This window comes from Schistocerca nitens, chromosome 1 (assembly GCF_023898315.1).
Source record: "Schistocerca nitens isolate TAMUIC-IGC-003100 chromosome 1, iqSchNite1.1, whole genome shotgun sequence".
NCBI lineage: Eukaryota > Metazoa > Arthropoda > Insecta > Orthoptera > Acrididae > Schistocerca > Schistocerca nitens.
Window position 1 is genome coordinate 444,857,605 of NC_064614.1, and position 863 is coordinate 444,858,467.

Sequence of the window (863 nt, forward strand, 5' to 3'; positions counted from 1 at the left end):
CCAACGAAATCGTCAATTACGAGTCCAGTGGACAAGGGACCACCGGGATTGGACCCGACCAATGGAAAATTGTCTGCCTTTCGGGTGAATCACATTTTTGCTACACTAGCTCCGTGGTCGTCCTCCCCCCCCCCCCCCTTCCAAGCGCCGTCATCCAGATGAACGGAGGCTCGAAACGTGCAGCGCTCGAAGGACACAGGCTGGTGGAAACACAGTTATGCTATGGTAGTAATGAGAGACACACTGACAGCTGCAAATCACCTGCATCTCTTCATGCTTGGTGTCTTCCCCGATGGTGATGTCTTTCACTAGTATAATTGGGCTTGTCTCGGAGTCAGGACCGTGCTAGAGTGGTTTTAGGACCATTACAGCAAACACTCGTTGATGTCTCGGCGACTAAATTCGCCTGATGTAAATCCTATGCAACCCAGCGGGGCCGCTATCGGGCGCTATCACCGTGTACGCAAATAGAGATGATCCTATCATACTTGCTTGAGGTACTCCGGAAATGACCTTGACATCTGTCGATCGTATTTCTTTTTTCACTAACCGGCAGTGCGGCACGATGTCAAATGCCTTCCTGAAGTCAAGAAACACAGTATCAATTTGAGAGCCACTGGCTACAACGCTATAGATCTTATGGAGGGCCCAAAACATCGGGAATCCGTACCATCTCTTATCCTAAATGGAACAAATATTAACTTCTCTCCCTCAGCAAAGAGTTTGGGGGTAATAATAGATGAAAATCTAAATTGGACAGAGCACGTAACTGCAGCGTGCGAAAAAGCATCAAAAATATAAAAAACTCTTCCCTTTCGATCTGAGAAAGAAATTAGTACAAACGCTTATACTCCCAATCATTG